The sequence below is a fragment of the Triticum dicoccoides genome, chromosome 5A (assembly GCF_002162155.2).
Source record: "Triticum dicoccoides isolate Atlit2015 ecotype Zavitan chromosome 5A, WEW_v2.0, whole genome shotgun sequence".
In the NCBI taxonomy this organism is placed as follows: domain Eukaryota; kingdom Viridiplantae; phylum Streptophyta; class Magnoliopsida; order Poales; family Poaceae; genus Triticum; species Triticum dicoccoides.
Window position 1 is genome coordinate 72,134,253 of NC_041388.1, and position 16,718 is coordinate 72,150,970.

Below are 16,718 nucleotides of genomic sequence, written 5' to 3' on the forward strand. Positions count from 1 at the left end.
AAGAACATGATATATATATATATATATACATATATATATATATATATATATATATATATATATATATATATATATCTAATTGGATGTAGGGGAGCATGAACCATTATTTTTGACATTACCCTTGAGGTAAAAGGTTGTGGGGCAAAACTATAAGCCCCTATCTTTCTCTGTGTCCAATTAAAACTCCGTAACCACAAATATTGCGTGAGTGTTAGCAATTATGAAGGACTAGATGATAGTTGAGTATGTGGACTTGCTTTTTAGCTCTGACATAGACTCTTTCCGATGTTATGATAAATTGCAATTGCTTCAATGACTGAGATTATAGTTGTCGGAGCCCAATAAGGTTTATGATTTATACTTTTGCATTGTGGATAGATCATCACTTGAACATAAGTAATCATATGACAAAATCTATATATGTTGCTGTTATGAGATTAATCATGATGCCTTCATGTCCGTATTTTATTTTTATCGACGCCTCTACCTCTAAACATGAGGACATATTTATTGTTATCGGCTTTTCGCTTGAGGACAAGCGAGGTCTAAGCTTGGGGGAGTTGATACGTCCATTTTGCATCATGCTTTTATATCGATATTTATTGCATTATGGGCTGTTATTTCACTTTATGCCACAATACTTATGGCTATTCTCTCTTATTTTACAAGGTTTACATGAAGAGGGAGAATGTCGGTAGCTGGAATTCTGGGCTGGAAAAGGAGCAAATATTAGAGACCTATTCTGCGCAACTCCAAAAGTCCTGAAAGTCCACGGAACGTCTTAAAATAAATAAAGAAAAATCCTCGTCAAAGATGAAGGCCAGGGGGCCCACACCCTACTCACGAGGGTGGGGGCGCCCCCCCTAGTGCGCGCCCCCTACCTCTTCGGCCCCCTGGTGGCTCTCCAACGTCCATCTTCTCCTATATGAAGTCTTTCGATGAGAAAAAATAAGGAAGAACTTTTCGGGATGAGACTCCGCCGCCACGAGGCGGAACCTTGGCGGATCCAATCTAGATCTCCGGCAGAGCTGTTCTGCCGGGGATACTTCCCTCCCGGAGGGGGAAATCATCAGCATCATCATCACCAACGCTCCTCTCATCGGGAGAGGGCAATCTCCATCAACATCTTCACCAGCACCATCTCATCTCCAAACCATAGTTCATCTCTTGTATCCAATTCTTGTCTCAAAGTCCGGGATTGGTGCTAGTAGGTTGCTAGTAGTGTTGATTACTCCTTGTAGTTGATGCTAGTTGGTTTATTTGGTGGGAGATCATATGTTCAGATCCTATATGCATATTATTACCCCTCTGATTATGAACATGAATATGCTTTGTGAGTAATTACGTCTGTTCCTGAGGACAAGGGAGAAGTCTTGCTATTAGTAGTCATGTGAATTTGGTATTCGTTTGATATTTTGATAAGATGTATGTTGTCTAGCCTCTAGTGGTGTTATGTGAACATCGACTACATAACACTTCACCATTATTTGGGCCTAGAGGAAGGCATTGGGAAGTAATAAGTAGATGATGGGTTGCTAGAGTGACAGAAGCTTAAACCCTAGTTTATGCGTTGCTTTGTAAGGGGCTGATTTGGATCCATATGTTTCATGCTATGGTTAGGTTTACATTAATACTTTTGTTGTACCTGTGGATGCTTGCAATAGAGGTTAATCATAAGTGGGATGCTTGTTCAAGTAAGAACAACACCCAAGCACCGGTCCACCCACATATCAAATTATCAAAGTATCGAACGCGAATCATATGACCGTGATGAAAACTAGCTTGACGATATTCCCATGTGTCCTCGGGAGCACTTTTCCTATTATAAGAGTTTGTTCCGGCTTGTCCTTTGCTACAAAAAGGATTGGGCCACCTTGCTGCACTTTATTTACTTTTGTTACTTGTTGCTCGTTACAATTTATCTTATCACAAAACTATCTGTTACCACTTATTTCAGTACTTGCAGAGAATACCTTGCTGAAAACCGCTTATCATTTCCTTCTGCTCCTCGTTGGGTTCGACACTCTTACTTATCGAAAGGACTACGATAGATCCCCTATACTTGTGGGTCATCACTAGTTAAGTAGAGGCAAACTAGTGACACTTTGTTTGTCTATGTATTCACACATGTACTAAGTTTCCGGTTAATACAATTCTACCATGAATAATAAACATTTATCATGATATAAGGAAATAAATAATAACTTTATTATTGCCTGTAGGGCATATTTCCTTCAGTCTCCCACTTGCACTAGAGTGAATAATCTAGATTACATTGTAATGATTCTAACACCCATGGAGTCTTGGTGCCGATCATGTTCTGCTCATGAGAGAGGTTTAGTAAACGGGTCTGCAACATTCAGATCCGTATGTATCTTGCAAATCTATATGTCTCCCTCCTTGACTTGAGTGATACGTCTCCAATGTATCTATAATTTTTGATTGTTCCATGTTATATTATATTCTGTTTTGGACATTATTGGGCTTTATTATACACTTTTATATTATTTTTGGGACTAACCTATTAATCGGAGGCCCAGCCCAGAATTGCTGTTTTTTTGCCTATTTTAGAGTTTCGCAGAAAAAGCATATGAAACGGAGTCCAAACGGAATGAAACCTTCGGGAACGTGATTTTTGAAACGAACGTGATCCAGAGGACTTGGACCCTGCATCAAGAAAGCAACCAGGAAGGCACGAGGTAGGGGGTGCACCTACCCCCCTCCCAGGCACGCCCTCCACCCTCGTGGGGCCCATGTTGCTCCACCGACGTACTTCTTCCTCCTATATATACCTACGTACCCCCAAACTACCAGATACGTACCTCCTATATATACCTCTGTACCCGTGAGATCCCATCCTGGGGCCTTTTCCGGAGCTCCGCTGGAGGGGGCATCGATCACGGAGGGCTTCTACATCAACACCATAGCCTCTCCGATGATGTGTGAATAGTTTACCTCAGACCTTCGGGTCCATAGTTATTAGCTAGATGGATTCTTCTCTCTTTTTGGATCTCAATACAATGTTCTCCCCCTCTCTTGTGGAGATCTATTCGATATAATCTTCTTTTGCGATGTGTTTGTTGAGACCGATGAATTGTGGGTTTATGATCAAGTTTATCTATGAACAATATTTGAATCTTCTCTGAATTCTTTTATGTATGATTGGTTATCTTTGCAAGTCTCTTCGAATTATCAGTTTGGTTTGGCCTACTAGATTGATCTTTCTTGCAATGGGAGAAGTGCTTAGCTTTGGGTTCAATCTTGCGGTGCCCTTTCCCAGTGACAGTAGGTGCAGCAAGGCACATATTGTATTGTTGCCATCGAGGATAACAAGATGGGGTTGCTACCTCTTGGGCACTGCGTTGGATTTCCCCGAAGAGGAGAGGATGATGCAGCAAACTTGCGCAAGTATTTCCCTTAGTTTTTGAGAACCAAGGTATCAATCCAGTAGGAGGCTACGCTCGAGTCCCTCGTACCTACACAAAACAATAGCTCAATGCAACCAAAGCGCTTAGGGGTTGTCAATCCCTTCACGGTCACTTATGAAAGTGAGATCTAATAGAGATGATAAATAATATTTTTGGTATTTTTGGTATAGAGATGCAAAGTAAAAAAGTAAAAGCAAAGCAATAATAAAGTGATGGAGATTGATATGATGAGAAAGAGACCCGGGGGCCATAGGTTTCACTAGTGGCTTCTCTCAAGAGCATAAGTATTCTACGGTGGGTGAACAAATTATTGTTGAGTAATTGACAGAATTGAGCATAGTTATGAGAATATCTAGGTATGATCATGTATATAGGCATCACGTCCGTGACAAGTAGACCAAAACGATTCTGCATCTACTACTATTACTCCACTCATCGACCGCTATCCAGCATGCATCTAGAGTATTAAGTTAAAAACAGAGTAACACCTTAAGCAAGATGACATGATGTAGAGGGATAGTTTCATGCAATATGATAAAAAAAACCATCTTGTTATCCTCGATGGCAACGATACAATACGTGCCTTGCTGCCCCTTCTGTCACTGAGAAAGGACACCGCAAGATGGAACCCAAAGCTAAGCACTTCTCCCATGGCAAGAAAAACCAATCTAGTAGGCCAAACCAAACTGATAATTCAAAGAGACTTGCAAAGATAACCAATCATACATAAAAGAATCCAGAGAAGATTCAAATATTATTCATAGATAGACTGGATCATGAACCCACAATTCATCGGTCTCAACAAACACACCGCAAAAAGAAGATTACATCGAATAGATCTCCACAAGAGAGGGGGAAAACATTGTATTGAGATCCAAAAAGAGAGAAGAAGCCATCTAGCTACTAACTATGGACTCGTAGGTCTGAAGTAAACTACTCACACTTCATCGGAGGGGCTTGGATGATGATGTAGAAGCCCTCCGTGATCGATGCCCCCTCCGGCGGAGCTCCGGAACAGGCCCCATGATGGGATCTCGTGGATACAAAAAGTTGCGGCAGTGGAATTAGGTTTTTGGCTCCGTCCCCGAACATTTGGGGGTACGTGGATATATATAGGAAGAAGAGGTACGTCGGCGGAGCTTCGAGGGGCCCACGAGGCAGGGGCGCACCCTAGGGGGGCGCCCTCCACGCTCGTGACCGCCTCGTGGCTTTCTTGACGGAGGGTCCAAGTCTCCTGGGTCTTATCTGATGAGAAAATCACGTTTTCGAAGGTTTCATTCCGTTTGGACTCCGTTTGATATTCCTTTTCTTCGAAACCCTAAAACAGGCAAAAAAAGAGCAATTCTGGGCTGGGCCTTCGGTTAATAGGTTAGTCCCAAAAATAATATAAAAGTGGATAATAAAGCCCAATAATGTTTAAAACAGTAGATAATATAGCATGGAGCAATCAAAAATTATAGATACGTTGAAGACGTATCAAGCATCCCCGAGCTTAATTCCTGCTCGTCCTCGAGTAGGTAAATGATAAAAACAGAATTTTTGATGCGGAGTGCTACTTGGCATAATTTTAATGTAATTCTTATTAATTGTGGTATGAATATTCATATCCGAAAGATTCAAGACAAAAGTTCATATTGACATAAAAATGATTATACTTAAAGCATACTAACTAAGCAATTATGTCTTCTCAAAATAACATGGCCAAAGAAAGTTCATCCCTACAAAATCATATGGTTTATTCATGTTTCATTTTCGTCACTCAAGAATGCTCTCATCATGCACAACCCCGATGACAAGCCAAGCAATTGTTTCATACTTTAGTAATCTCAAACCTATAAACTTTCACGCAATATATGAGCGCGAGCCATGGGCATAGCACTATGGGTGGAATAGAATATAATGAAGGGGTTATGTGGAGAAGGCAAAAAAGGAGAAAGTCTCACATCAACGAGGCTAATCAATGGGCTATGGAGATGCCCACCGATTGATGTTAATGCAAGAAGTAGGGATTGCCATGCTACGGATGCACTAGAGCTATAAATGTATGAAAGCTCAACAAAAGAAACTAGTGGGTGTGCATCCAACTTGCTTGCTCATGAAGACCTAGGGCACTTGAGGAGGCCCATTGTTGGAATATACAAGCCAAGTTCTATAATGAAAATTTTCCACTAGTATATTGAAGTGATAACATGAGAGACTCTCTACTATGAAGATCATGGTGCTACTTTGAAGCACAAGTGTGGTAAAAGGATAGTAACATTGTCCCTTCTCTCTTTTTCTCTCACTTTTTTGGGCCTTCTCTTTTTTTATGGCCTTTCTCTTTTTTGGGGGGCCTTCTCTTTTTATGGCCTTTCTCTCTTTTTTCATTCCTCACTTGGGACAATGCTCTAATAATGATGATCATCACACTTCTATTTATTTACAACTCAATGATTACAACTCGATACTAGAACAAAGATGACTCTATATGAATGCCTCCAGCGGTGTACCGGGATATGCAATGAACCAAGAGTGACATGTATGAAAGAATTATGAACGGTGGCTTTGCCACAAATACTATGTCAACTACATGATCATGCTAAGCAATATGATAATGATGAATGTGTCATGATGAACGGAATGATGGAAAGTTGCATGGCAATATATCTCGTAATGGCTATGGAATGCCATAATAGGTAGGTATGGTGGCTGTTTTGAGGAAGATATAAGGAGGTTTATGTGTGAAAGAGCGTATCATATCACGGGGATTGGATGCACCGGTGAAGTTTGCGCCAACTCTCAATGTGAGAAAGGGCAATGCATGGTACCGAAGAGGCTGGCAAGGATGGAAGGGTGAGAGTGCGTATAATCCATGGACTCAACATTAGTCATAAAGAACTCACATACTTATTGCAAAAATCTACAAGTCATCAAAAACCTCGACACTACGCGCATGCTCCTAGGGGGGTAGATTGGTAGGAAAAGACCATCGCTTGTCCCCGACCGCCACTCATAAGGAAGACAATCAAATAACACCTCATGTTTCAAATTTGTTGCATAACGTTTACCCTACGTGCATGCTACGGGACTTGTAAACTTCAACACAAGTATTTCTCAATTTCACAACTACTCAACTAGAATGACTTTGATATTATTACCTCCATATCTCAAAACAATCATCAAGCATCAAACTTTTCTTAGTATTCAACACACTCATACAAAAGTTTTATTATTAATCTAGCATACCAAGCATATTAGGATTTTAAGAAAATTACCATGCTATTAAGACTCTCAAAATAATCTAAGTGAATCATGAGATATCAATAGTTTCTATAAAACAAATCCACCACCGTGCTCTAAAAGATATAAGTGAAGCACTAGAGCAAAACTATAAAGCTCAAAAGATATAAGTGAAGCACACAGAGTATTCTATCAAATTCCAAATCATGTATGTCTCTCTCAAAAGATGTGTACAGCAAGGATGATTGTGGTAGACTAACAAGAAAAGAATCAAATCATAAAAGACGCTCCAAGCAAAACACATATCATGTGGTGAATAAAAATATAGCTCCAAGTAAAGTTACCGATAAAAGTAGACGAAAGAGGGGATGCCTTCCGGGGCATCCCCAAGCTTTCGCTTTTAGGTGTCCTTAGATTATGTTGGGGTGTCGTGGGCATCCCCAAGCTTAGGCTCTTGCCACTCCTTGTTCCATAATCCATCAAATCTTTACCCAAAACTTGAAAACTTCACAACACAAAACTTAAAGTAGAAAATTCGTGAGCTTCGTTAGCGAAAGAAAACAAAAGACCACTTCAAGGTACTGTAATGAACTCATTATTTATTTATATTGGTGTTAAACCTACTGTATTCCAACTTCTCTATGGATTATAAACTATTTTACTAGCTATAGATTCATTAAAATAAGCAAACAACACACGAAAAACAGAATCTGTCACATACAAAACAGTCTGTAGTAATCTGTAGCTAGCGCAAGATCTGGAACCCCAAAAATTCTAAAATAAATTGCTGGACGTGAGGAATTTATCTATTAATCGTCTTCAAAAATAATTAACTAAATAGCAATTTCCAAATAAAAATGACAGAAGTTCTCGTGAGAGCTAAAGTTTCTCTTTTTACAGCAAGTTCAACAAGACTTTCCCCAAGATAGGCATAACAAGCAAGACTAGATCTAGGTATTGCCATAATAGTAAGATAGATTATTAAAACTCATTTCATATTATCTATGTTCGGCAGCAAATTTTCTTTGAGGCAAGCAAAAGTAATCAAAAGGGCTAAATTTAACGGGACAAAAGTTCCCAAGATCAACCTTGGGAGGTATAGATTCCTCCTTTGGTCCTTCATAATGCACAACCAATTCATCATTATAAGCATTCTTTTGACAGAACTTTGTGAGCCTATATTCAATAGAATATCCTAGTTCATTATTTCGAATAGCCAAATCATCATTAAGTTCAGAAATTCTATCAACTAAAACATTGGTAGGAACCCTTTTTCTAAGGTTTTCATTGAAAGCAACATAGTCTAGAGATTGAAAACGCATTATTTCTTCTTGATCAAAGAGGATAGCCTCTACGGGAGGACGGCAAGCGTCCACCCTATAATGTGCAAAGATTTCTTTGGCTTCTGTTATTGTGAATCTAAACTCATGAGCCAAAAAGATAGTAGCAGCACACTTAACAGAAGAATGCTCAATATTAGAAAATTCCAGAAAAATCCTTTGTATGGAAGGATGCATGTGCATGAATTGTCTTTCAAGTTCAACTACAAGCATGGCAATAGTGCCCGCAAGACTACTAGTTCTGTGAAGGATAGAACTACCCATAGAAGGTAAAGCACCGGCACAAGTAAAGAAATCTTGAATAACTCCTTTTCCAATAATATTACCACTACCAACACGGAATTTTTTTTGTATGAAAGATGGTAGGTTCTTTAGCAGGAGCATCAGAGTTTTTCATGATATTATTATTGCCCATATCAATAATAATTTCCCCAATTTCAGACATATAGGCAGAAGGTAAAGGACTTGACATAACGACAAGCAAACAAACTAACACAAAAGCAAACAAAAGGTAAACGGGCAAAGAGAGGGAGGATAGAGAGAGAGGGCGAATAAAATGGCAAGGGTGAAGTGGGGGAGAGGAAAACGAGAGGCAAATGGCAAATAATGTAGTGCGGGAGATAGGGATTGTGATGGGTACTTGGTATGTTGACTTTTGCGCAGACTCCCCGGCAACGGTGCCAGAAATTCTTCTTGCTACCTCTTGAGCACTGCGTTGGATTTCCCCGAAGAGGAGAGGATGATGCAGCAACGTAGCGCAAGTATTTCCCTCAGTTTTTGAGAACCAAGGTATCAATCCAGTAGGAGGCTACGCTCGAGTCCCTTGTACCTACACAAAAACAATAGCTCAATGCAACCAACGCGCTTAGGGGTTGTCAATCCCTTCACGGTCACTTACGAAAGTGAGATCTGATAGAGATGATAAATAATATTTTTGGTATTTTTGGTATAGAGATGCAAAGTAAAAAGTAAAAGCAAAGTAAAAGCAAAGCAATAATAAAGTGATGGAGATTGATATGATGAGAAAGAGACCCGGGGGCCATAGGTTTCACTAGTGGCTTCTCTCAAGAGCATAAGTATTCTACGGTGGGTGAACAAATTACTGTTGAGCAATTGACAGAATTGAGCATAGTTATGAGAATATCTAGGTATGATCATGTATATAGGCATCACGTCCATGACAAGTAGACCAAAACAATTCTGCATCTACTACTATTACTCCACTCATCGACCGCTATCCAGCATGCATCTAGATTATTAAGTTAAAAACAGAGTAACGCCTTAAGCAAGATGACATGATGTAGAGGGATAGTTTCATGCAATATGATAAAAACCCCATATTGTTATCCTCGATGGCAATGATACAATACGTGCCTTGCTGCCCCTTCTGTCACTGGGAAAGGACACCGCAAGATCGACCCCAAAGCTAAGCACTTCTCCCATGGCAAGCAAAACCAACCTAGTAGGCCAAACCAAACTGATAATTCAAAGAGACTTGCAAAGATAACCAATCATACATAAAAGAATCCAGAGAAGATTCAAATATTATTCATAGATAGACTGGATCATAAACCCACAATTCATCGGTCTCAACAAACACACTGCAAAAAGAAGATTACATCGAATAGATCTCCACAATAGAGGGGGGGAACATTGTATTGAGATCCAAAAAGAGAGAAGAAGCCATCTAGCTACTAACTATGGACCCGTAGGTCTGAAGTAAACTACTCACACTTCATCGGAGGGGCTTGGATGATGATGTAGAAGCCCTCCGTGATCGATTCCCCCTCCAGCGGAGCTCCGGAACAGGCCCCAAGATGGGATCTCGTGGATACAGAAAGTTGTGGCGGTGGAATTAGGTTTTTGGCTCCATCCCTGATCGTTTGGGGGTACATGGATATATATAGGAGGAAGAAGTACGTCGGTGGAGCTTCGAGGGGCGCACGAGGCAGGGGGCGCGCCCTAGGGGGGCGCCCTCCACCCTCATGACCGCCTCGTGGCTTTCTTGACGGAGGGTCCAAGTCTCCTGGGTCTTATCTGATGAGAAAATCACGTTTCCGAAGGTTTCATTATGTTTGGACTCCGTTTGATATTCCTTTTCTTCGAAACCATAAAACAGGCAAAAAACAGCAATTCTAGGCTGGTTCTTTTGTGAAATCTGGATTCCTTTGCCAAGGCAATTGCACCAGTATTGTCACAAAAGATTTTCGTTGGACCTGATGCACTAGGTATGACACCTAGATCAGATATGAACTCCATCATCCAGACTCCTTCATTTGCTGCTTCTGAAGCAGCTATGTATTCTGCTTCACACATAGATCAAGCCACGATGCTCTGCTTGGAACTGCACCAACTGACAGCTCCACCATTTAATAAAAACACGTATCCGGTTTGTGACTTAGAGTCATCCGGATCAGTGTCAAAGCTTGCATCGACGTAACCATTTACGACGAGCTCTTTGTCACCTCCATATACGAGAAACATATCCTTCGTCCTTTTTCAGGTATTTCAGGATGTTATTGACCGCTGTCCAGTGATCCACTCCTGGATTACTTTGGTACCTCCCTGCTAAACTTATAGCAAGGCACACATCAGGTCTGGTACACAGCATTGCATACATGATAGAGCCTATGGCTGAAGCATAGGGAACACCTTTCATTTTCTCTCTATCTTCTGCAGTGTTCGGGCATTGAGTCTGACTCAACTTCACACCTTGTAATACAGGCAAGAACCCTTTCTTTGCCTGATCCATTTTGAACTTCTTCAAAACCTTATCAAGGTATGTGCTTTGTGAAAGTCCAATCAAGCGTCTTGATCTATCTCTATAGATCTTGATGCCCAATATATAAGCAGCTTCACCGAGGTCTTTCATTGAAAAAATCTTATTCAAGTATCCTTTTATGCTATTCAGAAATTTAGTATCATTTCCGATCAACAATATGTCATCTACATATAATATCAGAAATGCTACGGAGCTCCCACTCACTTTCTTGTAAATACAGTCTTCTCCAAAAGTCTGTATAAAACCATATGCTTTGATCACACTATCAAAGCATATATTCCAACTCTGAGAGGCTTGCACTAGTCCATAAATGGATCGCTGGAGCTTGCACACTTTGTTAGCACCTTTTGGATCGACAAAACCTTCTGTTTGCATCATATACAACTCTTCTTTAAGATATCCATTAAGGAATGTAGTTTTGACATCCATTTTCCAAATTTCATAATCATAAAATGCGGCAATTGCTAACATGATTCATGCGGACTTAAGCATCGCTACGGGTGAGAAGGTCTCATCATAGTCAACTCCTTGAACTTGTTGAAAACCTTTCGTAACAAGTCGAGCTTTGTAGACAGTAACATTACCGTCAGGGTCACTCTTCTTCTTGAAAATCCATTTATTCTCTATGGCCTACCGATCATCGGGCAAGTCAACCAAAGTCCATACTTTGTTCTCATACATGGATCCCATCTCAAATTTCATGGCCTCAAGCCATTTTGCGGAATCTGGGCTCATCATTGCTTCCTCATAGTTCGTAGGTTCGTCATGGTCAAGTAACATGACTTCCAGAACAGGATTGCCGTACCACTCTGGTGCAGATCTTACTCTGGTTGACCTACGAGGTTCGGTAGTAACTTGATCAGAAGTTTCATGATCATCATCATTAGCTTCCTCACTTACTGGTGTAGGAATCACTGGAACTGTTTTCAGTGATGAACTACTTTTCCAATTAGGGAGAAGGTACAATTACCTCGTCAAGTTCTACTTTCCTCCCACTCACTTCTTTCGAGGGAAACTCCTTCTCTAGAAAGGATCCATTCTTAGCAATGAATATCTTGCCTTCGGATATGTGATAGAAGGTGTACCCAACATTCTCCTTTGGGTATCCTATGAAGACACATTTCTCCAATTTGGGTTCGAGCTTATTAGGTTGAAGTTTTTTTCACATAAGCATCGCAGCCCCAAACATTAAGAAACGACAACTTGGGTTTCTTGCCAAACCACAGTTCATAAGGTGTCGTCTCAACGGATTTAGATGGTGCCCTATTTAACATGAATGCAGCTGTCTCTAAAGCGTAACCCCAAAACGATAACGGTAAATCAGTGAGATACATCATAGATCGCACCATATCTAGTAAAGTACGATTACAATGTTCGAACACACCATTACGTTGTGGTGTTCCAGGTGGCGTGTGTTGGAAAACTATTCCGCATTGTTTCAAATGAAGTCCAAACTCATAACTCAAATATTCGCCTCCACGATCAGATCATACAAACTTGATTTTCTTGTTACGATGATTTTCCACTTCACTCTGAGTTTCTTTGAACTTTTCAACTGTTTCAGACTTATGTTTCATTAAGTAGATATACCCATATCTGCTCAAATCATCTGTGAAGGTGAGATAATAATGATATCCGCCACGAGCTTCAATGTTCATTGGACCACATACATCAGTATGTATGATTTCCAATAACTCTGTTGCTCGCTCCATTGTTCCGGAGAATGGAGTTTTAGTCATCTTGCCCATGAGGCATGGTTCGCAAGTACCAAGTGATTCATAATCAAGAGATTCCAAAAGTCCATCAGAATGGAGTTTCTTCATGCGCTTTACACGAATATGACCTAAACGGCAGTGCCACAAATTAGTTGCACTATCATTATCAACTCTGTATATTTTGGCTTCAATACTATGAACATGTGTATCACTACTATCAAGATTTAGTAAAAATAGACCACTCATCAGGGGGTGCATGACCATAAAGATATTACTCATATAAATAGAACAACCATTATTCTCTGATTTAAATAAATAACTGTCTCACATTAAACAAGATCCAGATATAATGTTCATGATCAACGCTGGCACCAAATAACAATTATTTAGGTCTAAAACTAATCCTGAAGGTAGATGTAGATGTAGCGTGCTGACGGCGATCACATCGACTTTGGAACCCTTTCCCACGCGCATCATCACCTCGTCCTTAGCCAATCTTCGCTTAATCCGTAGCCCCTGTTTTGAGTTGCAAATGTTAGCAACTGAACCAGTATCAAATACCCAGGCACTACTGCGAGCATTAGTAAGGTACACATCAATAACATGTATATCAAATATACCTTTCACTTTGCCATCCTTCTTCTCCGCCAAATACTTGGGGCAGTTCCGCTTCCAGTGACCAGTTCCTTTGTAGTAGAAGCACTCAGTCTCAGGCTTAAGTCCAGACTTGGGTTTCTTCACTTGAGCATCAACTGGCTTGATGTTCTTCTTGAAGTTCCCCTTCTTCCCTTTACCCTTTTTCTTGAAACTGGTGGTCTTGTTGACCATCAACACTTGATGCTCCTTCTTGATTTCTATCTCTGCAACCTTTAGCATTGCGAAGAGCTCAGGAATCGTCTTATCCATCCCTTGCATATTATAGTTCATCACGAAGCTCTTATAGCTTGGTGGCAGTGATTGAAGAACTCTGTCAATGACACTATCATCAGGAAGATTAACTCCCAGTTGAGTCAAGTGGTTGTGGTACCTAGACATTCTGAGTATATGTTCACTGACAGAACTATTCTCCTCCATCTTGCAGCTATAAAACTTATTGGAGACTTCATATCTCTCAATCCGGGCATTTGCTTGAAATATGAACTTCAACTCTTGGAACATCTCATATTCTCCATGATGTTCAAAACGTCGTTGAAGTCCCGGTTCTAAGCCGTAAAGCATGGCACATTGAACTGTCGAGTAGTCATCAGCTTTGCTCTGGCAGGTGTTCATAACATCTGGCGTTGCTCCCGCAGCGGGTTTGTCACCTAGTGGTGCTTCCAGGACGTAATTCTTCTGTGTAGCAATGAGGATAATCCTCAAGTTACGGACCCAGTCAGTGTAGTTGCTACCATCATATTTCAACTTAGCTTTCTCTAGGAACGCATTAAAATTCAACGTAACAACAGCACGAGCCATCTATCTACAACAACATAGACATGAAAAATACTATCAGGTACTAAGTTCATGATAAATTAAAGTCCAATTACTCAAATTACTTAAGAACTCCCACTTAGATAGACATCTCTCTAATCATCTAAGTGATCACATGATCCATATCAACTAAACCATGTCCGATCATCACGTGAGATGGAGTAGTTTTCAATGGTGAACATCACTATGTTGATCATATCTACTATATGATTCACGCTCGACCTTTCGGCCTCCAGTGTTTCGAGGCCATATCTGCATATGCTAGGCTTGTCAAGTTTAACCCATGTATTCTGCGTGTGCAAAACTGGCTTGCACCCATTGTATGTGAACGTAGAGCTTATCACACCCGATCATCACATGGTGTCTCGGCATGACGAACTGTAGCAAAGGTGCATACTCAGGGAGAACACTTATACCTTGAAATTTAGTGAGAGATGATCTTATACTGCTACCATCGAACTAAGAAAAATAAGATGCATAAAGATTAAACATCACATGCAATCAATATAAGTGATATGATATGCCCATCATCATCTTGTGCCTTTGATCTCCATCTCCAAAGCACCGTCATGATCACCATCGTCACCGGCTTGACACCTTGATCTCCATCGAAGCATCGTTGTCGTCTCGCCAACTATTGCCTCTACGACTATCGCTACCGCTTAGTGATAAAGTAAAGCAATTACATGGCGATTGCATTTCATACAATAAAGGGACAACAATATGGCTCCTGCCAGTTGCCGATAACTGTGTTACAAAACATGATCATCTCATACAATAAAATTTAGCATCATGTCTTGACCATATCACATCACAACATGCCCTGCAAAAATAAGTCAGACGTCCTCTACTTTGTTGTTGCAAGTTTTACGCGGCTGCTACGGGCTGAGCAAGAACCGTTGTTACCTACGCATCAAAAACCACAACATGGTATAGTGATTGCTTTTTGATCTTCAAAAAAAAACCCTGTTCATTGAATCTGATTCAACTAAAGTTGGAGAAACATACACCCACTAGCCACCTGTGTGCGAAGCACGTCGGTAGAACCAGTCTCGCGTAAGCATATGCGTAATGTCGGTCTGGGCTGCTTCATCCAACAATGTCACTGAATCAAGAATCAACTAGTGACGACAAGCAAATATATATATACCTACACCCACAACTCCTTTGTGTTTTACTCGTGCATATAACATCTACGCATAAACCTGGCTCGGATGCCACTATTGGGGAACGCGGTAATTTCAAAAAAATTCCTACACACACGCAAGATCATGGTGATGCATAGCAACGAGAGGGGAGAGTATCGTCTACGTACCCTCGTAGACCTTAAGCGGAAGCGTTATGACAACACGGTTGATGTAGTCATACCTCTTCATGATCGATCGATCTAGCACCGAAGGTACGGCACCTCTGCGATCTGCACACGTTCAGCTCGGTGACGTCCCGCGAACTCACGATCCAGTAGAGCTTTGAGGGAGATTTTTGTCAGCACGATGGCGTGATGACGGTGATGATGTTGCTACCGGAACTGGGCTTCGCCTAAGCACCGCTACGATATTACCGAGGTGGATTATGGTGGAGGGGTGCACCGCACACGGCTAAAGATCAATGATCAACTTGTGTGTACATGGGGTGCCCCCTTCCCCCGTATATAAAGGAGTGGAGGAGGGGAGGGCCGGCCCTCTCTATGGCGCGCCCTAGGGGAGTCCTACTCCCTCCGGGAGTAGGATTCCCACCCTTCCAAGTAGGAGTAAGAGAGGGAGGAAGGAGGAGAGAGGGAGGAAGGAAAGGGGTCTCGGCCCCCCTCCCAATTCGGATTGGTCTTGGGGGCGCCTCCCTCTTTTTCCTTCCCTCTCCTCTATTCCACTAAGGCCCATATACTCCCCGGGGGGTTCCGGTAACATCCCGGTACTCCGGGAAAATGCCCGAACCACTCGGAACCATTCTAATGTCCAATGTAGGCTTCCAATATATCGATCTTTACGTCTCGACCATTCCGAGACTCCTCGTCATTTCCGTGATCAAATCCGGGACTCTGAACTACCTTCGGTACATCAAAACACATAAACTCATAATATCGATCGTCACCGAACGTTAAGCGTGCGGACCCTATGGGTTCGAGAACTATGTAGACATGACCGAGACATGTCTCCGGTCAATAACCAATAGCGGAACCTGGATGCTCATATTGGTTCCTACATATTCTACGAAGATCTTTGTCGGTCAAATCGCATAATGATATACGTTGTTCCCTTTGTCATCGGTATGTTACTTGCCCGAGATTTGATCGTCGGTATCTTAATACCTAGTTCAATCTCGTTACCGGCAAGTCTCTTTACTCGTTTTGTAATGCTACATCCCGTAACTAACTCATTAGCTACATTGCTTGCAAGGCTTATAGTGATGTACTTTACCGAGGGGGCCCTGAGATACCTCTCCGACAATCGGAGTGACAAATCCTAATCTTGATCCATGCCAACTCAATAAACACCATCGGAGACACCTGTAGAGCACCTTTATAATCACCCAGTTACGTTGTGACGTTTGGTAGCACACAAAGTGTTCCTCCGGTATTCGGGAGTTGCATGATCTCATAGTCATAGGAACATGTATAGTTATGGAGAAAGCAATAGCAACAAACTAAACGATCATCGTGCTAAGCTAATGGATTGGTCAAGTCAATCACATCATTCTCTAATGATGTGATCCCGTTAATCAAATGACAACTCATGTCTATGGTTAGGAAACATGACCATCATTGATT